This window comes from Lampetra fluviatilis, chromosome 72, assembly GCF_964198595.1.
Source record: "Lampetra fluviatilis chromosome 72, kcLamFluv1.1, whole genome shotgun sequence".
In the NCBI taxonomy this organism is placed as follows: domain Eukaryota; kingdom Metazoa; phylum Chordata; class Hyperoartia; order Petromyzontiformes; family Petromyzontidae; genus Lampetra; species Lampetra fluviatilis.
Genome location: NC_136346.1, coordinates 3,209,280 through 3,231,670, shown reverse-complemented (window position 1 = coordinate 3,231,670; position 22,391 = coordinate 3,209,280). Strand labels below are relative to the sequence as shown.

Genomic DNA, 22,391 nt, shown 5'->3' with positions numbered 1-22,391 from the left:
GTGAGTGAGTGGGTGAGTGGGTGGGTGAGTGAGTGGGTGGGTGAGTGGTTGGGTGAGTGAGTGGGTGGGTGAGTGAGTGGGTGGGTGAGTGGGTGGGTGAGTGGGTGGGTGAGTTGGTGGGTGAGTGAGTGGGTGAGTGGGTGAGTGAGTGGGCGAGTGGGTGGGTGAATGGGTGAGTGGGTGGGTGAGTGGGTGGATGAGTGGGTGGATGAGTGAGTGGGTGGATGGGTGAGTGGGTGGGTGAGTGGGTGGGTGTGTGAGTGGGTGAGTGGGTGGGTGAGTGGGTGAGTGAGTGGGTGGGTGGGTGAGTGGGTGGGTGAGTTAGTGGGTGAGTGAGTGGATGAGTGGGTGGGTGAGTCAGTGGGTGGGTGAGTGGGTGGGTGAGTGGGTGGGTGGATGAGTGGGTGGGTGAGTGATTGGGTGGGTGAGTGATTGGGTGGGTGGGTGAGTGGGTGGGTGGGTGAGTGAGTGAGTGGGTGAGTGGGTGGGTGAGTTAGTGGGTGAGTGAGTGGGTGAGTGGGTGAGTGGGTGAGTCGGTGAGTGAGTGGGTGAGTGGGTGGGTGAGTGGGTGGGTGAGTGGGTTGGTGAGTGGGTGGGTGAGTTGGTGGGTGAGTGAGTGGGTGAGTGAAAGGGTGAGTGAGTGGGTGAGTGGGTGGGTGAGTGACTGGGTGGATGGGTGAGTGGGTGGGTGAGTGGGTGTGTGAGTGGGTGAGTGGGTGGGTGAGTGGGTGGGTGAGTGGGTGGGTGGATGAGTGGGTGGGTGAGTGGGTGGATGGGTGAGTGGTTGGGTGAGTGAGTGGGTGGGTGAGTGAGTGGGTGGGTGAGTGGGTGGGTGAGTGGGTGGGTGAGTTGGTGGGTGAGTGAGTGGGTGAGTGGGTGAGTGAGTGGGCGAGTGGGTGGGTGAATGGGTGAGTGGGTGGGTGAGTGGGTGGATGAGTGAGTGGGTGGATGGGTGAGTGGGTGGGTGAGTGGGTGGGTGTGTGAGTGGGTGAGTGGGTGGGTGAGTGGGTGAGTGAGTGGGTGGGTGGGTGAGTGGGTGGGTGAGTTAGTGGGTGAGTGAGTGGATGACTGGGTGGGTGAGTGGGTGGGTGAGTGGGTGGGTGGGTGAGTGGGTGGGTGAGTGATTGGGTGGGTGAGTGATTGGGTGGGTGGGTGAGTGGGTGGGTGGGTGAGTGAGTGAGTGGGTGAGTGGGTGGGTGAGTTAGTGGGTGAGTGAGTGGGTGAGTGGGTGGGTGAGTGGGTGAGTCGGTGAGTGAGTGGGTGAGTGGGTGGGTGAGTGGGTGGGTGAGTGGGTTGGTGAGTGGGTGGGTGAGTTGGTGGGTGAGTGAGTGGGTGAGTGAAAGGGTGAGTGAGTGGGTGAGTGGGTGGGTGAGTGACTGGGTGGATGGGTGAGTGGGTGGGTGAGTGGGTGTGTGAGTGGGTGAGTGGGTGGGTGAGTGGGTGGGTGAGTGGGTGGGTGAGTGGGTGGGTGGATGAGTGGGTGGGTGAGTGGGTGGATGGGTGGGTGAGTGGGTGGGTGTGTGAGTGGGTGAGTGGGTGGGTGAGTGGGTGAGTGAGTGGGTGAGTGGGTGGGTGAGTGAGTAAGTGGGTGGGTGAGTGGGTGGGTGAGTTGGTGAGTGGGTGGGTGAGTGGGTGGGTGAGTGGGTGGGTGGATGAGTGGGTGGGTGAGTAATTGGGTGGGTGGGTGAGTGAGTGAGTGAGTGGGTGAGTGGGTGAGTGAGTGAGTGAGTGGGTGAGTGAGTGGGTGAGTGGGTGAGTGGGTGGGTGAGTTAGTGGGTGAGTGAGTGGGTGAGTGTGTGAGTGAGTGGGTGGGTGAGTGGGTGAGTCGGTGAGTGAGTGGGTGAGTGGGTGAGTGAGTGGGTGAGTGAGTGGTTGGGTGAGTGAGTGGGTGGGTGAGTGAGTGGGTGGGTGAGTGGGTGAGTGGGTGGGTGAGTGGGTGAGTTAGTGGGTGAGTGAGTGGATGAGTGGGTGGGTGAATGGGTGAGTGGGTGGGTGAGTGGGTGGATGAGTGGGTGGATGAGTGAGTGGGTGGGTGAGTGGGTGAGTCGGTGAGTGAGTGGGTGAGTGGGTGGGTGAGTGAGTGGGTGGGTGAGTGGTTGGGTGAGTGAGTGGGTGGGTGAGTGAGTGGGTGGGTGAGTGGGTGGGTGAGTGGGTGGGTGAGTTGGTGGGTGAGTGAGTGGGTGAGTGGGTGAGTGAGTGGGCGAGTGGGTGGGTGAATGGGTGAGTGGGTGGGTGAGTGGGTGGATGAGTGGGTGGATGAGTGAGTGGGTGGATGGGTGAGTGGGTGGGTGAGTGGGTGGGTGTGTGAGTGGGTGAGTGGGTGGGTGAGTGGGTGAGTGAGTGGGTGGGTGGGTGAGTGGGTGGGTGAGTTAGTGGGTGAGTGAGTGGATGAGTGGGTGGGTGAGTCAGTGGGTGGGTGAGTGGGTGGGTGAGTGGGTGGGTGGATGAGTGGGTGGGTGAGTGATTGGGTGGGTGAGTGATTGGGTGGGTGGGTGAGTGGGTGGGTGGGTGAGTGAGTGAGTGGGTGAGTGGGTGGGTGAGTTAGTGGGTGAGTGAGTGGGTGAGTGGGTGAGTCGGTGAGTGAGTGGGTGAGTGGGTGGGTGAGTGGGTGGGTGAGTGGGTTGGTGAGTGGGTGGGTGAGTTGGTGGGTGAGTGAGTGGGTGAGTGAAAGGGTGAGTGAGTGGGTGAGTGGGTGGGTGAGTGACTGGGTGGATGGGTGAGTGGGTGGGTGAGTGGGTGTGTGAGTGGGTGAGTGGGTGGGTGAGTGGGTGGGTGAGTGGGTGGGTGGATGAGTGGGTGGGTGAGTGGGTGGATGGGTGGGTGAGTGGGTGGGTGTGTGAGTGGGTGAGTGGGTGGGTGAGTGGGTGAGTGAGTGGGTGAGTGGGTGGGTGAGTGGGTAAGTGGGTGGGTGAGTGGGTGGGTGAGTTGGTGAGTGGGTGGGTGAGTGGGTGGGTGAGTGGGTGGGTGGATGAGTGGGTGGGTGAGTAATTGGGTGGGTGGGTGAGTGAGTGAGTGAGGGGGTGAGTGAGTGGGTGAGTGAGTGAGTGAGTGGGTGAGTGAGTGGGTGAGTGGGTGAGTGGGTGGGCGAGTTAGTGGGTGAGTGAGTGGGTGAGTGTGTGAGTGAGTGGGTGGGTGAGTGGGTGAGTGGGTGAGTGAGTGGGTGAGTGAGTGGTTGGGTGAGTGAGTGGGTGGGTGAGTGGGTGAGTGGGTGGGTGAGTGGGTGAGTTAGTGGGTGAGTGAGTGGATGAGTGGGTGGGTGAGTGGGTGGGTGAGTTAGTGGGTGAGTGAGTGTGTGGGTGAGTCGGTGAGTGAGTGGGTGAGTGGGTGGGTGAGTGGGTGGGTGAGTGGTTGGGTGAGTGAGTGGGTGGGTGAGTGAGTGGGTGGGTGAGTGGGTGGGTGAGTGGGTGGGTGAGTTGGTGGGTGAGTGAGTGGGTGAGTGGGTGAGTGAGTGGGCGAGTGGGTGGGTGAATGGATGGGTGGGTGAATGGATGGGTGAGTGGGTGGGTGAGTGGGTGGATGAGTGGGTGGATGAGTGAGTGGGTGGATGGGTGAGTGGGTGGGTGAGTGGGTGGGTGTGTGAGTGGGTGAGTGGGTGGGTGAGTGGGTGGGTGAGTGGGTGAGTGGGTGGGTGAGTGGGTGAGTGGGTGGATGAGTGGGTGGGTGAGTAATTGGGTGGGTGGGTGAGTGAGTGAGTGAGTGGGTGAGTGGGTGAGTGAGTGAGTGGGTGAGTGAGTGGGTGAGTGGGTGGGTGAGTGGGTGGGCGAGTTAGTGGGTGAGTGAGTGGGTGAGTGTGTGAGTGAGTGGGTGAGTGTGTGAGTGAGTGGGTGGGTGAGTGGGTGAGTCGGTGAGTGAGTGGGTGAGTGGGTGAGTCGGTGAGTGAGTGGGTGAGTGAGTGGTTGGGTGAGTGGGTGAGTGGGTGGGTGAGTGAGTGGGTGGATGGGTGAGTGAGTGGGTGGGTGAGTGGGTGAGTGGGTGGGTGAGTGGGTGAGTTAGTGAGTGAGTGGATGAGTGGGTGGGTGAGTGGGTGGGTGAGTTAGTGGGTGAGTGAGTGTGTGGGTGAGTGGGTGAGTCGGTGAGTGAGTGGGTGGGTGAGTGGGTGAGTGGGTGGGTGAGTGGTTGGGTGAGTGATTGGGTGGGTGAGTGAGTGGGTGGGTGAGTGGGTGGGTGAGTGGGTGGGTGAGTTGGTGGGTGAGTGAGTGGGCGAGTGGGTGGGTGAATGGGTGGGTGAGTGGGTGGGTGAGTGGGTGGATGAGTGGGTGGATGAGTGAGTGGGTGGATGGGTGAGTGGGTGGGTGAGTGGGTGGGTGTGTGAGTGGGTGAGTGGGTGGGTGAGTGGGTGGGGAGTGGGTGGGTAAGTGGGTGGGTGAGTGGGTGAGTGGGTGGGTGGGTGAGTGGGTGGATGAGTGGGTGGATGAGTGAGTGGGTGGATGGGTGAGTGGGTGGGTGAGTGGGTGGGTGTGTGAGTGGGTGAGTGGGTGGGTGAGTGGGTGAGTGGGTGGGTGTGTGAGTGGGTGAGTGGGTGGGTGAGTGGGTGGGTGAGTGGGTGAGTGGGTGGGTGAGTGGGTGAGTGGGTGAGTGGGTGGGTGAGTGGGTGGATGAGTGGGTGGGTGAGTGATTGGGTGGGTGAGTGAGTGAGTGGGTGAGTGGGTGGGTGAGTGGGTGAGTGGGTGGGCGAGTTAGTGGGTGAGTGAGTGGGTGAGTGTGTGAGTGAGTGGGTGGGTGAGTCGGTGAGTGAGTGGGTGAGTGAGTGGGTGGGTGAGTGGGTGGGTGAGTGAGTGGGTGGGTGGGTGAGTCGGTGAGTGAGTGGGTGAGTGGGTGAGTGGGTGGGTGAGTGGGTGAGTGGGTGAGTGGGTGGGTGAGTGGGTGGGCGAGTTAGTGGGTGAGTGAGTGGGTGAGTGTGTGAGTGAGAGGGTGGGTGGGTGAGTGGGTGAGTGGGTGGGTGAGTGGGTGGGCGAGTTAGTGGGTGAGTGGGTGAGTGTGTGAGTGAGTGGGTGGGTGAGTGGGTGAGTCGGTGAGTGAGTCGGTGAGTGAGTGGGTGGGTGGGTGAGTGGGTGAGTGGGTGGGTGAGTGGGTGGGTGAGTGGGTGGGTGGGTGAGTGGGTGGGTGAGTGGGTGGGTGAGTTAGTGGGTGAGTGAGTGGATGAGTGGGTGGGTGAGTGGGTGGGTGAGTGGGTGGGTGGATGAGTGGGTGGGTGAGTGAGTGGGTGGGTGAGTGATTGGGTGGGTGGGTGAGTGGGTGGGTGGGTGAGTGAGTGGGTGAGTGGGTGGGTGAGTTAGTGGGTGAGTGAGTGGGTGAGTGGGTGGGTGAGTGGGTGAGTCGGTGAGTGAGTGGGTGAGTGGGTGAGTGGGTGGGTGAGTGGGTGGGTGAGTGGGTGGGTGAGTGGGTTGGTGAGTGGGTGGGTGAGTTGGTGGGTGAGTGAGTGGGTGAGTGAGTGGGTGAGTGAGTGGGTGAGTGGGTGAGTCGGTGAGTGGGTGAGTGGGTGGGTGAGTGGGTGGGTGAGTTTGAGTGGGTGGGTGAGTTGGTGGGTGAGGTAGTGGGTGAGTGAGTGGGTGAGTCGGTGAGTGAGTGGGTGTGTGGGTGAGTGGGTGGGTGAGTGGGTGGGTGAGTGGGTGGGTGAGTGGGTGGGTGAGTGGGTGGGTGAGTTGGTGGGTGAGTGAGTGGGTGAGTGAGTGGGTGAGTGAGTGGGTGAGTGGGTGAGTCGGTGAGTGAGTGGGTGAGTGGGTGGGTGAGTGGGTGGGTGAGTGGGTGGGTGAGTAAGTGGGTGGGTGAGTGGGTGGATGAGTGGGTGGGTGAGTGACTGGGTGGATGGGTGAGTGGGTGGGTGAGTGGGTGGGTGTGTGAGTGGGTGAGTGGGTGGGTGAGTGGGTGAGTGGGTGGGTGGATGAGTGGGTGGGTGAGTGAGTGGGTGGATGGGTGGGTGAGTGGGTGGGTGAGTGGGTGAGTGGGTGGGTGAGTGGGTGGGTGAGCGGGTGAGTGGGTGGGTGAGTGGGTAAGTGGGTGGGTGAGTGGGTGGGTGAGTTGGTGAGTGGGTGGGTGAGTGGGTGGGTGAGTGGGTGGGTGGATGAGTGGGTGGGTGAGTGATTGGGTGGGTGGGTGAGTGAGTGAGTGAGTGAGTGAGTGGGTGGGTGGGTGAGTGAGTGGGTGAGTGAGTGAGTGAGTGGGTGAGTGGGTGGGTGAGTGGGTGGGCGAGTTAGTGGGTGAGTGAGTGGGTGAGTGGGTGGGTGAGTGGGTGGGCGAGTTAGTGGGTGAGTGAGTGGGTGAGTGGGTGGGTGAGTGGGTGAGTCGGTGAGTGAGTGGGTGAGTGGGTGAGTGGGTGGGTGAGTGGGTGGGTGAGTGGGTGGGTGAGTGGGTTGGTGAGTGGGTGGGTGAGTTGGTGGGTGAGTGAGTGGGTGAGTGAGTGGGTGAGTGAGTGGGTGAGTCGGTGAGTGGGTGGGTGGGTGAGTGGGTGGGTGAGTAAGTGGGTGGGTGAGTTTGAGTGGGTGGGTGGGTGAGTTGGTGGGTGAGGTAGTGGGTGAGTCGGTGAGTGAGTGGGTGAGTGGGTGAGTGGGTGGGTGGGTGAGTGGGTGGGTGAGTGGGTGGGTGAGTGGGTTGGTGAGTGGGTGGGTGAGTTGGTGGGTGAGTGGGTGAGTGAGTGGGTGAGTGAGTGGGTAAGTGGGTGGGTGAGTGGGTGAGTCGGTGAGTGAGTGGGTGAGTGGGTGGGTGAGTGGGTGGGTGAGTGGGTGGGTGAGTAAGTGGGTGGGTGAGTTTGAGTGGGTGGGTGGGTGAGTTGGTGGGTGAGGTAGTGGGTGAGTTAGTGGGTGAGTGAGTGGGTGAGTGGGTGAGTCGGTGAGTGAGTGGGTGAGTGGGTGAGTGGGTGGGTGGGTGAGTGGATGGGTGGGTAAGTGGGTGGGTGAGTGGGTGAGTGGGTGGGTGAGTGGGTGAGTGGCTGGGTGAGTGAGTGGCTGGGTGAGTGAGTGGCTGGGTGAGTGAGTGGGTGAGTGGGTGGGTGAGTGGGTGAGTGGGTGGGTGGATGAGTGGGTGGGTGAGTGAGTGGGTGGATGGGTGGGTGAGTGGGTGGGTGAGTGGGTGAGTGGGTGGGTGAGTGGGTGGGTGAGCGGGTGAGTGGGTGGGTGAGTGGGTAAGTGGGTGGGTGAGTGGGTGGGTGAGTTGGTGAGTGGGTGGGTGAGTGGGTGGGTGAGTGGGTGGGTGGATGAGTGGGTGGGTGAGTGATTGGGTGGGTGGGTGAGTGAGTGAGTGAGTGAGTGGGTGGGTGGGTGAGTGGGTGAGTGAGTGAGTGAGTGGGTGAGTGGGTGGGTGAGTGGGTGGGCGAGTTAGTGGGTGAGTGAGTGGGTGAGTGGGTGGGTGAGTGGGTGGGCGAGTTAGTGGGTGAGTGAGTGGGTGAGTGGGTGGGTGAGTGGGTGAGTCGGTGAGTGAGTGGGTGAGTGGGTGAGTGGGTGGGTGAGTGGGTGGGTGAGTGGGTGGGTGAGTGGGTTGGTGAGTGGGTGGGTGAGTTGGTGGGTGAGTGAGTGGGTGAGTGAGTGGGTGAGTGAGTGGGTGAGTGGGTGAGTCGGTGAGTGGGTGGGTGAGTGGGTGGGTGAGTAAGTGGGTGGGTGAGTTTGAGTGGGTGGGTGAGTTGGTGGGTGAGGTAGTGGGTGAGTCGGTGAGTGAGTGGGTGAGTGGGTGAGTGGGTGGGTGGGTGAGTGGGTGGGTGAGTGGGTGGGTGAGTGGGTTGGTGAGTGGGTGGGTGAGTTGGTGGGTGAGTGAGTGGGTGAGTGAGTGGGTGAGTGAGTGGGTAAGTGGGTGGGTGAGTGGGTGAGTCGGTGAGTGAGTGGGTGAGTGGGTGGGTGAGTGGGTGGGTGAGTGGGTGGGTGAGTAAGTGGGTGGGTGAGTTTGAGTGGGTGGGTGGGTGAGTTGGTGGGTGAGGTAGTGGGTGAGTTAGTGGGTGAGTGAGTGGGTGAGTGGGTGAGTAGGTGAGTGAGTGGGTGAGTGGGTGAGTGGGTGGGTGGGTGAGTGGATGGGTGGGTAAGTGGGTGGGTGAGTGGGTGAGTGGGTGGGTGAGTGGGTGAGTGGCTGGGTGAGTGAGTGGCTGGGTGAGTGAGTGGCTGGGTGAGTGAGTGGGTGAGTGGGTGGGTGAGTGGGTGGGTGAGTGGGTGAGTGGGTGGATGAGTTAGTGGGTGAGTTAGTGGGTGAGTGAGTGGGTGAGTGGGTGAGTGGGTGAGTCGGTGAGTGAGTCGGTGAGTGAGTGTGTGGGTGGGTGAGTGGGTGAGTGGGTGGGTGAGTGGGTGGGTGAGTGGGTGGGTGAGTGGGTGGGTGAGTTAGTGGGTGAGTGAGTGGATGAGTGGGTGGGTGAGTGGGTGAGTGGGTGGGTGAGTGGGTGGGTGGATGAGTGGGTGGGTGAGTGATTGGGTGGGTGAGTGATTGGGTGGGTGGGTGAGTGGGTGGGTGGGTGAGTGAGTGAGTGGGTGAGTGGGTGGGTGAGTTAGTGGGTGAGTGAGTGGGTGAGTGGGTGGGTGAGTGGGTGAGTCGGTGAGTGAGTGGGTGAGTGGGTGAGTGGGTGGGTGAGTGGGTGGGTAAGTGGGTGGGTGAGTGGGTTGGTGAGTGGGTGGGTGAGTTGGTGGGTGAGTGAGTGGGTGAGTGAGTGGGTGAGTGGGTGAGTGGGTGAGTCGGTGAGTGGGTGAGTGGGTGGGTGAGTGGGTGGGTGAGTGGGTGGGTGAGTAAGTGGGTGGGTGAGTTTGAGTGGGTGGGTGGGTGAGTTGGTGGGTGAGGTAGTGGGTGAGTGAGTGGGTGAGTCGGTGAGTGAGTGGGTGAGTGGGTGGGTGAGTGGGTGGGTGAGTGGGTGGGTGAGTGGGTGGGTGAGTGGGTGGGTGAGTGAGTGGGTGAGTGAGTGGGTGAGTGGGTGAGTCGGTGAGTGAGTGGGTGAGTGGGTGGATGAGTGGGTGGGTGAGTGGGTGGGTGAGTAAGTGGGTGGGTGAGTGGGTGAGTGGGTGGATGAGTGGGTGGGTGAGTGACTGGGTGGATGGGTGAGTGGGTGGGTGAGTGGGTGGGTGTGTGAGTGGGTGAGTGGGTGGGTGAGTGAGTGAGTGGGTGGGTGGATGAGTGGGTGGGTGAGTGGGTGGATGGGTGGGTGAGTGGGTGGGTGAGTGGGTGAGTGGGTGGGTGAGTGGGTGGGTGAGCGGGTGAGTGGGTGGGTGAGTGGGTAAGTGGGTGGGTGAGTGGGTGGGTGAGTTGGTGAGTGGGTGGGTGAGTGGGTGGGTGAGTGGGTGGGTGGATGAGTGGGTGGGTGAGTGATTGGGTGGGTGGGTGAGTGAGTGAGTGGGTGGGTGAGTGAGTGGGTGAGTGAGTGAGTGGGTGAGTGGGTGGGTGAGTGGGTGGGCGAGTTAGTGGATGAGTGAGTGGGTGAGTGGGTGGGTGAGTGGGTGAGTCGGTGAGTGAGTGGGTGAATGGGTGGGTGAGTGGGTGGGTGAGTGGGTGGGTGAGTGGGTTGGTGAGTGGGTGGGTGAGTTGGTGGGTGAGTGAGTGGGTGAGTGAGTGGGTGAGTGAGTGGGTGAGTGGGTGAGTGGGTGAGTGGGTGGGTGAGTGGGTGGGTGAGTGGGTGGGTGAGTAAGTGGATGGGTGAGTTTGAGTGGGTGGGTGGGTGAGTTGGTGGGTGAGGTAGTGGGTGAGTCGGTGAGTGAGTGGGTGAGTGGGTGAGTGGGTGGGTGGGTGAGTGGGTGGGTGAGTGGGTGGGTGAGTGGGTTGGTGAGTGGGTGGGTGAGTTGGTGGGTGAGTGAGTGGGTGAGTGAGTGGGTGAGTGAGTGGGTAAGTGGGTGGGTGAGTGGGTGAGTCGGTGAGTGAGTGGGTGAGTGGGTGGGTGAGTGGGTGGGTGAGTGGGTGGGTGAGTAAGTGGGTGGGTGAGTTTGAGTGGGTGGGTGGGTGAGTTGGTGGGTGAGGTAGTGGGTGAGTTAGTGGGTGAGTGAGTGGGTGAGTGGGTGAGTCGGTGAGTGAGTGGGTGAGTGGGTGGGTGGGTGGGTGAGTGGATGGGTGGGTAAGTGGGTGGGTGAGTGGGTGAGTGGGTGGGTGAGTGGGTGAGTGGCTGGGTGAGTGAGTGGCTGGGTGAGTGAGTGGCTGGGTGAGTGAGTGGGTGAGTGGGTGGGTGAGTGATTGGGTGGGTGAGTGGGTGAGTGGGTGGATGAGTTAGTGGGTGAGTTAGTGGGTGAGTGAGTGGGTGAGTGGGTGAGTGGGTGAGTCGGTGAGTGAGTGGGTGAGTGGGTGAGTGGGTGGGTGGGTGAGTGGATGGGTGGGTAAGTGGGTGGGTGAGTGGGTGAGTGGGTGGGTGAGTGGGTGGGTGAGCGGGTGAGTGGGTGGGTGAGTGGGTAAGTGGGTGGGTGAGTGGGTGGGTGGATGAGTGGGTGGGTGGGTGAGTGATTGGGTGGGTGGGTGAGTGAGTGGGTGAGTGAGTGGGTGAGTGAGTGAGTGGGTGAGTGAGTGGGTGAGTGGGTGGGTGAGTGGGTGGGCGAGTTAGTGGGTGAGTGAGTGGGTGAGTGTGTGAGTGAGTGGGTGGGTGAGTGGGTGAGTCGGTGAGTGAGTGGGTGAGTGAGTGGTTGGGTGAGTGGGTGAGTGGGTGGGTGAGTGAGTGGGTGGGTGGGTGAGTGGGTGGGTGAGTTGGTGGGTGAGTGGGTGAGTTAGTGGGTGAGTGAGTGGATGAGTGGGTGGGTGAGTGGGTGGGTGAGTGGGTGGGTGAGTTAGTGGGTGAGTGAGTGTGTGGGTGAGTCGGTGAGTGAGTGGGTGGGTGAGTGGGTGAGTGGGTGGGTGAGTGGTTGGGTGAGTGAGTGGGTGGGTGAGTGGGTGGGTGAGTGGGTGGGTGAGTGGGTGGGTGAGTTGGTGGGTGAGTGAGTGGGTGAGTGGGTGAGTGAGTGGGCGAGTGGGTGGGTGAATGGGTGGGTGAGTGAGTGGGTGGGTGAGTGGGTGGGTGGATGAGTGGGTGGATGAGTGAGTGGGTGGATGGGTGAGTGGGTGGGTGAGTGGGTGGGTGTGTGAGTGGGTGAGTGGGTGGGTGAGTGGGTGAGTGGGTGAGTGGGTGGGTGAGATGGTGGGTGAGTGGGTGGGTGAGTGGGTGGGTGAGTGGGTGGATGAGTGGGTGGGTGAGTGATTGGGTGGGTGAGTGAGTGGGTGAGTGGGTGAGTGGGTGGGTGAGTGGGTGGGCGAGTTAGTGGGTGAGTGAGTGGGTGAGTGTGTGAGTGAGTGGGTGGGTGAGTCGGTGAGTGAGTCGGTGAGTGGGTGAGTGGGTGGGTGAGTGGGTGAGTGGGTGAGAGGGTGGGTGAGTGGGTGGGCGAGTTAGTGGGTGAGTGAGTGTGTGAGTGGGTGAGTGAGTGGGTGAGTCGGTGAGTGAGTGGGTGAGTGGGTGGGTGAGTGGGTGGGTGAGTGGGTGGGTGAGTGGGTGGGTGAGTGGGTTGGTGAGTGGGTTAGTGGGTGGGTGAGTGGGTGGGTGAGTGGGTGGGTGAGTGGGTGGGTGGCTGAGTGGGTGAGTGAGTGGGTGAGTGAGTGGGTGAGTGAGTGGGTGAGTGGGTGGGTGAGTGGGTGGGTGAGTGGGTGGGTGAGTGAGTGGCTGGGTGAGTGGCTGGGTGAGTGGCTGGGTGAGTGGGTGGGTGAGTGGGTGAGTGGGTGGGTGAGTGGGTGAGTGGGTGGGTGAGTGGGTGGATGAGTGGGTGGGTGAGTGACTGGGTGGATGGGTGAGTGGGTGGGTGAGTGGGTGGGTGTGTGAGTGTGTGAGTGGGTGAGTGGGTGGGTGAGTGGGTGAGTGGGTGGGTGGATGAGTGGGTGGGTGAGTGAGTGGGTGGATGGGTGGGTGAGTGGGTGGGTGAGTGGGTGGGTGAGCGGGTGAGTGGGTGGGTGAGTGGGTAAGTGGGTGGGTGAGTGGGTGGGTGAGTTGGTGAGTGGGTGGGTGAGTGGGTGGGTGAGTGGGTGGGTGGATGAGTGGGTGGGTGAGTGATTGGGTGGGTGGGTGAGTGAGTGAGTGAGTGGGTGGGTGAGTGGGTGAGTGAGTGAGTGAGTGGGTGAGTGGGTGGGTGAGTGGGTGGGCAAGTTAGTGGGTGAGTGAGTGGGTGAGTGTGTGAGTGAGTGGGTGGGTGAGTGGGTGAGTCGGTGAGTGAGTGGGTGAGTGAGTGGGTGGGTGAGTGGGTGGGTGAGTTGGTGGGTGAGTGAGTGGGTGAGTGAGTGGGTGGGCGAGTTAGTGGGTGAGTGAGTGTGTGAGTGGGTGAGTGAGTGGGTGAGTCGGTGAGTGAGTGGGTGAGTAGGTGGGTGAGTGGGTGGGTGAGTGGGTGGGTGAGTGGGTGGGTGAGTGGGTTGGTGAGTGGGTTAGTGGGTGGGTGAGTGGGTGGGTGAGTGGGTGGGTGAGTGGGTGGGTGGCTGAGTGGGTGAGTGAGTGGGTGAGTGAGTGGGTGAGTGAGTGGGTGAGTGGGTGGGTGAGTGGGTGGGTGAGTGGGTGGGTGAGTGAGTGGCTGGGTGAGTGGCTGGGTGAGTGGCTGGGTGAGTGGGTGGGTGAGTGGGTGAGTGGGTGGGTGAGTGGGTGAGTGGGTGGGTGAGTGGGTGGATGAGTGGGTGGGTGAGTGACTGGGTGGATGGGTGAGTGGGTGGGTGAGTGGGTGGGTGTGTGAGTGTGTGAGTGGGTGAGTGGGTGGGTGAGTGGGTGAGTGGGTGGGTGGATGAGTGGGTGGGTGAGTGAGTGGGTGGATGGGTGGGTGAGTGGGTGGGTGAGTGGGTGGGCGAGCGGGTGAGTGGGTGGGTGAGTGGGTAAGTGGGTGGGTGAGTGGGTGGGTGAGTTGGTGAGTGGGTGGGTGAGTGGGTGGGTGAGTGGGTGGGTGGATGAGTGGGTGGGTGAGTGATTGGGTGGGTGGGTGAGTGAGTGAGTGAGTGGGTGGGTGAGTGAGTGGGTGAGTGAGTGAGTGAGTGAGTGGGTGAGTGGGTGGGTGAGTGGGTGGGCAAGTTAGTGGGTGAGTGAGTGGGTGAGTGTGTGAGTGAGTGGGTGGGTGAGTGGGTGAGTCGGTGAGTGAGTGGGTGAGTGAGTGGGTGGGTGAGTGGGTGGGTGAGTTGGTGGGTGAGTGAGTGGGTGAGTGAGTGGGTGGGCGAGTTAGTGGGTGAGTGAGTGTGTGAGTGGGTGAGTGAGTGGGTGAGTCGGTGAGTGAGTGGGTGAGTGGGTGGGTGAGTGGGTGGGTGAGTGGGTGGGTGAGTGGGTGGGTGAGTGGGTTGGTGAGTGGGTTAGTGGGTGGGTGAGTGGGTGGGTGAGTGGGTGGGTGAGTGGGTGGGTGGCTGAGTGGGTGAGTGAGTGGGTGAGTGAGTGGGTGAGTGGGTGGGTGAGTGGGTGGGTGAGTGGGTGGGTGAGTGGGTGGGTGAGTGGCTGGGTGAGTGGCTGGGTGAGTGGCTGGGTGAGTGGGTGGGTGAGTGGGTGAGTGGGTGGGTGAGTGGGTGAGTGGGTGGGTGAGTGGGTGGATGAGTGGGTGGGTGAGTGACTGGGTGGATGGGTGAGTGGGTGGGTGAGTGGGTGGGTGTGTGAGTGGGTGAGTGGGTGGGTGAGTGGGTGAGTGGGTGGGTGGATGAGTGGGTGGGTGAGTGAGTGGGTGGATGGGTGGGTGAGTGGGTGGGTGAGTGGGTGAGTGGTTGGGTGAGTGGGTGGGTGAGCGGGTGAGTGGGTGGGTGAGTGGGTAAGTGGGTGGGTGAGTGGGTGGGTGAGTTGGTGAGTGGGTGGGTGAGTGGGTGAGTGGGTGGGTGGATGAGTGGGTGAGTGAGTGAGTGATTGGGTGGGTGGGTGAGTGAGTGGGTGGGTGAGTGAGTGGGTGAGTGAGTGAGTGAGTGGGTGAGTGGGTGGGTGAGTGGGTGGGCGAGTTAGTGGGTGAGTGAGTGGGTGAGTGTGTGAGTGAGTGGGTGGGTGAGTGGGTGAGTCGGTGAGTGAGTGGGTGAGTGAGTGGGTGGGTGAGTGAGTGGGTGAGTGAGTGGGTGAGTGGGTGGGTGAATGGGTGGGTGAGTGGGTGGGTGAGTGGGTGGATGAGTGGGTGGATGAGTGAGTGGGTGGATGGGTGAGTGGGTGGGTGAGTGGGTGGGTGTGTGAGTGGGTGAGTGGGTGGGTGAGTGGGTGGGTGAGTGGGTGGGTGAGTGGGTGGGTGAGTGAGTGGCTGGGTGAGTGGCTGGGTGAGTGGCTGGGTGAGTGGGTGGGTGAGTGGGTGAGTGGGTGGGTGAGTGGGTGAGTGGGTGGGTGAGTGGGTGGATGAGTGGGTGGGTGAGTGACTGGGTGGATGGGTGAGTGGGTGGGTGAGTGGGTGGGTGTGTGAGTGGGTGAGTGGGTGGGTGAGTGGGTGAGTGGGTGGGTGGATGAGTGGGTGGGTGAGTGAGTGGGTGGATGGGTGGGTGAGTGGGTGAGTGGGTGGGTGAGTGGGTGGGTGAGCGGGTGAGTGGGTGGGTGAGTGGGTAAGTGGGTGGGTGAGTGGGTGGGTGAGTTGGTGAGTGGGTGGGTGAGTGGGTGGGTGAGTGGGTGGGTGGATGAGTGGGTGGGTGAGTGATTGGGTGGGTGGGTGAGTGAGTGAGTGAGTGGGTGGGTGAGTGAGTGGGTGAGTGAGTGAGTGAGTGGGTGAGTGGGTGGGTGAGTGGGTGGGCAAGTTAGTGGGTGAGTGAGTGGGTGAGTGTGTGAGTGAGTGGGTGGGTGAGTGGGTGAGTCGGTGAGTGAGTGGGTGAGTGAGTGGGTGGGTGAGTGGGTGGGTGAGTTGGTGGGTGAGTGAGTGGGTGAGTGAGTGGGTGGGCGAGTTAGTGGGTGAGTGAGTGTGTGAGTGGGTGAGTGAGTGGGTGAGTCGGTGAGTGAGTGGGTGAGTGGGTGGGTGAGTGGGTGGGTGAGTGGGTGGGTGAGTGGGTGGGTGAGTGGGTTGGTGAGTGGGTTAGTGGGTGGGTGAGTGGGTGGGTGAGTGGGTGGGTGAGTGGGTGGGTGGCTGAGTGGGTGAGTGAGTGGGTGAGTGAGTGGGTGAGTGGGTGGGTGAGTGGGTGGGTGAGTGGGTGGGTGAGTGGGTGGGTGAGTGGCTGGGTGAGTGGCTGGGTGAGTGGCTGGGTGAGTGGGTGGGTGAGTGGGTGAGTGGGTGGGTGAGTGGGTGAGTGGGTGGGTGAGTGGGTGGATGAGTGGGTGGGTGAGTGACTGGGTGGATGGGTGAGTGGGTGGGTGAGTGGGTGGGTGTGTGAGTGGGTGAGTGGGTGGGTGAGTGGGTGAGTGGGTGGGTGGATGAGTGGGTGGGTGAGTGAGTGAGTGGGTGGATGGGTGGGTGAGTGGGTGGGTGAGTGGGTGAGTGGTTGGGTGAGTGGGTGGGTGAGCGGGTGAGTGGGTGGGTGAGTGGGTAAGTGGGTGGGTGAGTGGGTGGGTGAGTTGGTGAGTGGGTGGGTGAGTGGGTGAGTGGGTGGGTGGATGAGTGGGTGAGTGAGTGAGTGATTGGGTGGGTGGGTGAGTGAGTGGGTGGGTGAGTGAGTGGGTGAGTGAGTGAGTGAGTGGGTGAGTGGGTGGGTGAGTGGGTGGGCGAGTTAGTGGGTGAGTGAGTGGGTGAGTGTGTGAGTGAGTGGGTGGGTGAGTGGGTGAGTCGGTGAGTGAGTGGGTGAGTGAGTGGGTGGGTGAGTGAGTGGGTGAGTGAGTGGGTGAGTGGGTGGGTGAATGGGTGGGTGAGTGGGTGGGTGAGTGGGTGGATGAGTGGGTGGATGAGTGAGTGGGTGGATGGGTGAGTGGGTGGGTGAGTGGGTGGGTGTGTGAGTGGGTGAGTGGGTGGGTGAGTGGGTGGGTGAGTGGGTGAGTGGGTGGGTGAGTGGGTGGGTGAGTGGGAGGGTGAGTGGGTGGATGAGTGGGTGGGTGAGTGATTGGGTGGGTGAGTGAGTGAGTGGGTGAGTGGGTGAGTGGGTGGGTGAGTGGGTGGGCGAGTTAGTGGGTGAGTGAGTGGGTGAGTGTGTGAGTGAGTGGGTGGGTGAGTCGGTGAGTGAGTGGTTGAGTGGGTGAGTGGGTGGGTGAGTGGGTGAGTGGGTGAGAGGGTGGGTGAGTGGGTGGGCGAGTTAGTGGGTGAGTGAGTGTGTGAGTGTGTGAGTGAGTGGGTGGGTGGGTGAGTGGGTGAGTGGGTGGGTGAGTGGGTGGGCGAGTTAGTGGGTGGGTGAGTGGGTGAGTCGGTGAGTGAGTGGGTGAGTGAGTGGGTGGGTGGGTGAGTGGGTGAGTGGGTGGGTGAGTGGGTGGGTGGGTGGGTGGGTGGGTGAGTGAGTGGGTGGGTGGGTGAGTGGGTGGGTGAGTGGGTGGGTGAGTGGGTGGGTGAGTTAGTGGGTGAGTGAGTGAGTGGGTGAGTGAGTGAGTGAGTGAGTGGGTGAGTGAGTGGGTGAGTGGGTGGGTGAGTGGGTGGGCGAGTTAGTGGGTGAGTGAGTGGGTGAGTGTGTGAGTGGGTGGGTGAGTGGGTGAGTCGGTGAGTGAGTGGGTGAGTGGGTGGGTGAGTGGGTGGGTGAGTTGGTGGGTGAGTGAGTGGGTGAGTGAGTGGGTGAGTGGGTGGGTGAATGGGTGGGTGAGTGGGTGGGTGGATGAGTGGGTGGGTGGATGGGTGAGTGGGTGGGTGAGTGAGTGAGTGGGTGGGTGGGTGAGTGGGTGGGTGAGTGGGTGGGTGAGTGGGTGGGTGAGTTAGTGGGTGAGTGGGTGGGTGGATGAGTGGGTGAGTGAGTGAGTGATTGGGTGGGTGGGTGAGTGAGTGAGTGGGTGGGTGAGTGAGTGGGTGAGTGAGTGAGTGAGTGGGTGAGTGGGTGGGTGAGTGGGTGGGCGAGTTAGTGGGTGAGTGAGTGGGTGAGTGTGTGAGTGAGTGGGTGGGTGAGTGGGTGAGTCGGTGAGTGAGTGGGTGAGTGAGTGGGTGGGTGAGTGAGTGGGTGAGTGAGTGGGTGAGTGGGTGGGTGAATGGGTGGGTGAGTGGGTGGGTGAGTGGGTGGATGAGTGGGTGGATGAGTGAGTGGGTGGATGGGTGAGTGGGTGGGTGAGTGGGTGGGTGTGTGAGTGGGTGAGTGGGTGGGTGAGTGGGTGGGTGAGTGGGTGAGTGGGTGGGTGAGTGGGTGGGTGAGTGGGAGGGTGAGTGGGTGGATGAGTGGGTGGGTGAGTGATTGGGTGGGTGAGTGAGTGAGTGGGTGAGTGGGTGAGTGGGTGGGTGAGTGGGTGGGCGAGTTAGTGGGTGAGTGAGTGGGTGAGTGTGTGAGTGAGTGGGTGGGTGAGTCGGTGAGTGAGTGGTTGAGTGGGTGAGTGGGTGGGTGAGTGGGTGAGTGGGTGAGAGGGTGGGTGAGTGGGTGGGCGAGTTAGTGGGTGAGTGAGTGTGTGAGTGTGTGAGTGAGTGGGTGGGTGGGTGAGTGGGTGAGTGGGTGGGTGAGTGGGTGGGCGAGTTAGTGGGTGGGTGAGTGGGTGAGTCGGTGAGTGAGTGGGTGAGTGAGTGGGTGGGTGGGTGAGTGGGTGAGTGGGTGGGTGAGTGGGTGGGTGGGTGGGTGGGTGGGTGAGTGGGTGGGTGGGTGAATGAGTGGGTGGGTGAGTGGGTGGGTGAGTGGGTGGGTGAGTGAGTGAGTGGGTGAGTGAGTGGGTGAGTGGGTGGGTGAGTGGGTGGGCGAGTTAGTGGGTGAGTGAGTGGGTGAGTGTGTGAGTGAGTGGGTGGGTGAGTGGGTGAGTCGGTGAGTGAGTGGGTGAGTGGGTGGGTGAGTGGGTGGGTGAGTTGGTGGGTGAGTGAGTGGGTGAGTGAGTGGGTGAGTGGGTGGGTGAATGGGTGGGTGAGTGGGTGGGTGGATGAGTGGGTGGATGAGTGAGTGGGTGGATGGGTGAGTGGGTGGGTGAGTGGGTGGGTGTGTGAGTGGGTGAGTGGGTGGGTGAGTGGGTGGGTGAGTGGGTGAGTGGGTGGGTGAGTGGGTGGGTGAGTGGGTGGATGAGTGGGTGGGTGAGTGATTGGGTGGGTGAGTGAGTGAGTGAGTGGGTGAGTGGGTGAGTGGGTGGGTGAGTGGGTGGGCGAGTTAGTGGGTGAGTGAGTGGGTGAGTGTGTGAGTGAGTGGGTGGGTGAGTCGGTGAGTGAGTGGTTGAGTGGGTGAGTGGGTGAGTGGGTGAGAGGGTGGGTGAGTGGGTGGGCGAGTTAGTGGGTGAGTGAGTGTGTGAGTGTGTGAGTGAGTGGGTGGGTGGGTGAGTGGGTGAGTGGGTGGGTGAGTGGGTGGGCGAGTTAGTGGGTGAGTGAGTGGGGTGAGTGAGTGGGTGGGTGGGTGAGTGGGTGAGTGGGTGGGTGAGTGGGTGGGTGAGTGGGTGGGTGAGTGGGTGGGTAAGTGGGTTGGTGAGTGGGTTAGTGGGTGGGTGAGTGGGTGGGTGAGTGGGTGGGTGAGTGGGTGGGTGGGTGAGTGGGTGAGTGGGTGGGTGAGTGGGTGGGTGGGTGGGTGAGTGAGTGAGTGGGTGGGTGGGTGAGTGGGTGGGTGAGTGGGGGTGGGTGAGTGGGTGGGTGAGTTAGTGGGTGAGTGAGTGGATGAGTGGGTGGGTGAGTCAGTGGGTGGGTGAGTGGGTGGGTGAGTGGGTGGGTGAGTGGGTGGGTGGATGAGTGGGTGGGTGAGTGATTGGGTGGGTGAGTGATTGGGTGGGTGGGTGAGTGGGTGGGTGGGTGAGTGGGTGAGTGGTTGGGTGAGTTAGTGGGTGAGTGAGTGGGTGAGAGGGTGGGTGAGTGGGTGAGTCGGTGAGTGAGTGGGTGGGTGAGTGGGTGGGTGAGTGGGTGGGTGAGTGGGTGGGTGGGTGAGTGGGTTGGTGAGTGGGTGGGTGAGTTGTTGGGTGAGTGAGTGGGTGAGTGGTGTGAGTGAGTGGGTGAGTGGGTGAGTGGGTGGGTGAGTGGGTGTGTGAGTGGGTGAGTGGGTGGGTGAGTGATTGGGTGGGTGGGTGAGTGGGTGAGTGAGTGGGTGAGTGGGTGGGTGGGTGAGTTAGTGGGTGAGTGAGTGGGTGAGTGGGTGGGTGAGTGGGTGAGTCGGTGAGTGAGTGGGTGAGTGGGTGGGTGAGTGGGTGGGTGAGTGGGTGGGTGAGTGGGTTGGTGAGTGGGTGGGTGAGTTGGTGGGTGAGTGAGTGGGTGAGTGAGTGGGTGAGTGAGTGGGTGAGTGGGTGGGTGAGTGACTGGGTGGATGGGTGAGTGGGTGGGTGAGTGGGTGGGTGTGTGAGTGGGTGAGTGGGTGGGTGAGTGGGTGGGTGAGTGGGTGGGTGGATGAGTGGGTGGGTGAGTGGGTGGATGGGTGGGTGAGTGGGTGGGTGTGTGAGTGGGTGAGTGGGTGGGTGAGTGGGTGAGTGAGTGGGTGAGTGGGTGGGTGAGTGGGTAAGTGGGTGGGTGAGTGGGTGGGTGAGTTGGTGAGTGGGTGGGTGAGTGGGTGGGTGAGTGCGTGGGTGGATGAGTGGGTGGGTGAGTAATTGGGTGGGTGGGTGAGTGAGTGAGTGGGTGAGTGAGTGGGTGAGTGAGTGAGTGGGTGAGTGAGTGGGTGAGTGGGTGGGTGAGTGGGTGGGCGAGTTAGTGGGTGAGTGAGTGGGTGAGTGTGTGAGTGAGTGGGTGGGTGAGTGGGTGAGTCGGTGAGTGAGTGGGTGAGTGGGTGAGTCGGTGAGTGAGTGGGTGAGTGAGTGGTTGGGTGAGTGGGTGAGTGGGTGGGTGAGTGAGTGGGTGGGTGGTTGGGTGAGTGAGTGGGTGGGTGAGTGGGTGAGTGGGTGGGTGAGTGGGTGAGTTAGTGGGTGAGTGAGTGGATGAGTGGGTGGGTGAGTGGGTGGGTGAGTGGGTGGGTGAGTTAGTGGGTGAGTGAGTGTGTGGGTGAGTGGGTGAGTCGGTGAGTGAGTGGGTGAGTGGGTGAGTGGGTGAGTGGGTGGGTGAGTGGTTGGGTGAGTGAGTGGGTGGGTGAGTGGGTGGGTGAGTGGGTGGGTGAGTGGGTGGGTGAGTTGGTGGGTGAGTGAGTGGGTGAGTGGGTGAGTGAGTGGGCGAGTGGGTGGGTGAATGGGTGGGTGAGTGGGTGGGTGAGTGGGTGGATGAGTGGGTGGATGAGTGAGTGGGTGGATGGGTGAGTGGGTGGGTGAGTGGGTGGGTGTGTGAGTGGGTGAGTGGGTGGGTGAGTGGGTGGGTGAGTGGGTGAGTGGGTGGGTGAGTGGGTGGGTGAGTGGGTGGGTGAGTGGGTGGGTGAGTGGGTGGGTGAGTGGGTGGATGAGTGGGTGGGTGAGTGATTGGGTGGGTGAGTGAGTGAGTGAGTGGGTGAGTGGGTGAGTGGGTGGGTGAGTGGGTGAGTGGGTGGGCGAGTTAGTGGATGAGTGAGTGGGTGAGTGTGTGAGTGAGTGGGTGGGTGAGTCGGTGAGTGAGTGGGTGAGTGAGTGGGTGGGTGGGTGAGTGGGTGGGTGAGTGAGTGGGTGAGTGGGTGGGTGGGTGAGTCGGTGAGTGAGTGGGTGAGTGGGTGGGTGAGTGGGTGAGTGGGTGAGTGGGTGGGTGAGTGGGCGAGTTAGTGGGTGAGTGAGTGGGTGAGTGTGTGAGTGGGTGGGTGAGTGGGTGAGTGGGTGGGCGAGTTAGTGGGTGAGTGAGTGGGTGAGTGTGTGAGTGAGTGGGTGGGTGAGTGGGTGAGTCGGTGAGTGAGTGGGTGAGTGAGTGGGTGGGTGGGTGAGTGGGTGAGTGGGGTGAGTGAGTGGGTGGGTGGGTGAGTGGGTGGGTGAGTGGGTGGGTGAGTTAGTGGGTGAGTGAGTGGATGAGTGGGTGGGTGAGTGGGTGGGTGAGTGGGTGGGTGAGTGGGTGGGTGAGTGGGTGGATGAGTGGGTGGGTGAGTGATTGGGTGGGTGAGTGATTGGGTGGGTGGGTGAGTGGGTGGGTGAGTTAGTGGGTGAGTGAGTGGGTGAGTGGGTGGGTGAGTGGGTGAGTCGGTGAGTGAGTGGGTGAGTGGGTGGGTGAGTGGGTGGGTGAGTGGGTGGGTGAGTGGGTTGGTGAGTGGGTGGGTGAGTTGGTGGGTGAGTGAGTGAGTGGGTGAGTGAGTGGGTGAGTCGGTGAGTGGGTGAGTGCGTGGGTGAGTGGGTGGGTGAGTGGGTGGGTGAGTAAGTGGGTGGGTGAGTTTGAGTGGGTGGGTGGGTGAGTTGGTGGGTGAGGTAGTGGGTGAGTGAGTGGGTGAGTCGGTGAGTGAGTGGGTGAGTGGGTGAGTGGGTGGGTGAGTGGGTGGGTGAGTGGGTGGGTGAGTGGGTGAGTGGGTTGGTGAGTGGGTGGGTAAGTTGGTGGGTGAGTGAGTGGGTGGGTGAGTGGGTAAGTGGGTGGGTGAGTGGGTGAGTCGGTGAAGTGAGTGGGTGAGTGGGTGGGTGAGTGGGTGAGTGGGTGGGTGAGTAAGTGGGTGGGTGAGTTTGAGTGGGTGGGTGAGTTGGTGGGTGAGGTAGTGGGTGAGTTAGTGGGTGAGTGAGTGGGTGAGGTGGGTGAGTCGGTGAGTGAGTGGGTGAGCTGGGTGGGTGGGTGAGTGGATGGGTGGGTAAGTGGGTGGGTGAGTGGGTGAGTGGGTGAGTGGCTGGGTGAGTGAGTGGCTGGGTGAGTGAGTGGCTGGGTGAGTGAGTGGCTGGGTTAGTGAGTGGCTGGGTGAGTGGCTGGGTGAGTGAGTGGGTGAAGTGGGTGGGTGAGTGAGTGGGTGGGTGAGTGGGTGAGTGGGTGGATGAGTTAGTGGGTGAGTTAGTGGGTGAGTGAGTGGGTGAGTGGGTGAGTGGGTGAGTCGGTGAGTGAGTGGGTTGAGTGGGTGGGTGGGTGAGTGGATGGGTGGGTAAGTGGGTGGGTGAGTGGGTGAGTGAGTGGGTGAGTGAGTGGCTGGGTGAGTGAGTGGCTGGGTGAGTGAGTGGCTGGGTGAGTGAGTGGCTGGGTGAGTGAGTGGCTGGGTGAGTGAGTGGCTGGGTGAGTGGCTGGGTGAGTGAGTGGGTGGGTGAGTGGCTGGGTGAGTGCAGAAGGCCCATTGCCCCGAAACGTCGCCTGCCGTACACTGAACGCGGCGGTGGCGAGTTCTCCTGCACCACCGGCCATGACCTATCCACTGCTGGATGATGGCCACCCCGACCACTCGGAGGAGCGTGAGGAGGTGGTGGGGACGAGGTGGAGACACGAGACGGACGACTAAACGCGGCGTGAAATGGATCACTTGGCCGACTAGACGCGGCGTGAAACGGGTCACTTTGACGACTACACGCGGCGTGAAACGGGTTACTCGGACGACTAAACGCGGCGTAAAACGGGTCACTTGTGACGCACCAGACGAGGTCACTCTGCACGTCATAGGCCCCCGCCCCCACCATGATTGCCCCTCCCACCTACCCCGCTCCAACCCTCGTCGCCCCTCCCACCTACCCCGCCCCCCACCGCATCGACCCTCCCCCTGCTGATCCACCTCGTCTGCTCCGTCTCCTGCTGGGGAGTCCCCGCGAGCGAGCGAGC

General features: G+C 62.0%; 1 protein-coding gene across 1 annotated transcript in view; it reads right to left on the bottom strand.

The window, feature by feature from the left end:
- LOC144953177 (uncharacterized) overlaps positions 1 to 22,071 on the bottom strand; it is an 80,879-nt gene extending 58,808 nt beyond the window's left edge. Inside the window, exon 1 of the mRNA XM_078883736.1 lies at positions 21,942 to 22,071. The gene's annotated coding sequence lies outside the window, so the exon portion shown is untranslated. The remainder of the gene's footprint in view (positions 1 to 21,941) is intronic.
- Between the last annotated feature and the right edge of the window lie 320 nt (positions 22,072 to 22,391).